Genomic DNA, 981 nt, shown 5'->3' on the forward strand with positions numbered 1-981 from the left:
ATAACGCTGTGTGCATCGCCGACAGCTCCAGATATTTAGCATGCCAAATATTTTGCGGGCGTCTGCGATTCCCTCATATCGCGTCTTTGATAATTCACACTGCCTGTGACCGGCCCTGCACGGTCAGCCCTCACTAATGCCGAGTTCACACTGCACGATTTTAGCCCGATTTTTCACTCGACGACAGGTTTTGCGAAATCACCGACAAATGCCCGAAATCGGAGGCAAATCGGTGCTCGTTCACGCGAGTGACTATGACACAGTGTGAATTATCAAAGATGCGATTTGAGGGAATCGCCGACACGTCGCCGACGCCCGTGAAATATTTGGCATGCTAAATATCACTCACGTACTAGAGCTCCCTCTAGAGGCTTACTCAGAACACCACAACAGGTTTGTTTAATCAGGGTTGGACATGAACTCTGTAGGAAGGTAGATCTCCAGTAACAGGATGCACCGTTGATATATAACAATACATGTTTCACGTTAAATACTTTTCAGCTACTATAACTTAAGTCTTTGGGAAAAACAGTTATACACATCTGAAATGGATGCAGTCACCACATAACTAATGTCTATATTGTCAAAAATGTACAGTAGTCAAAGGAATTTCAAATCAATGGATTTATTAAATACAAACTAGAACACATTTAATTCAGGTTAATACAGTTACATATAGCCAAAACTGTAAATACACAAAAGTACAAACAAACAAACAAAAAAAAAAAGTAATGTAAGATTGTAGGATTTCGTCATGTGAAAGTTGCTGTGTGTGAAAGTCTTATCTGTAGTCAGGACCGTTTCTAGCCAATTTGACGCCCTAGGCGAAATCCCTATTGCCCCCCCCCCCTACACAAATTATATATATAGAATTCTTTTCAGACACCAGTTGCTTGTGACATTCAAATTGGTTGTCATAGTAACGACACTAATTTGTGGAGATTCAGTGCATTGAGTTCCACAAATCTGAATGCATTATTT

The sequence above is a fragment of the Sinocyclocheilus grahami genome, unplaced genomic scaffold, assembly GCF_001515645.1.
Source record: "Sinocyclocheilus grahami isolate Dianchi unplaced genomic scaffold, SAMN03320097.WGS_v1.1 scaffold1580.1, whole genome shotgun sequence".
Taxonomy (NCBI): Eukaryota; Metazoa; Chordata; class Actinopteri; order Cypriniformes; family Cyprinidae; genus Sinocyclocheilus; species Sinocyclocheilus grahami.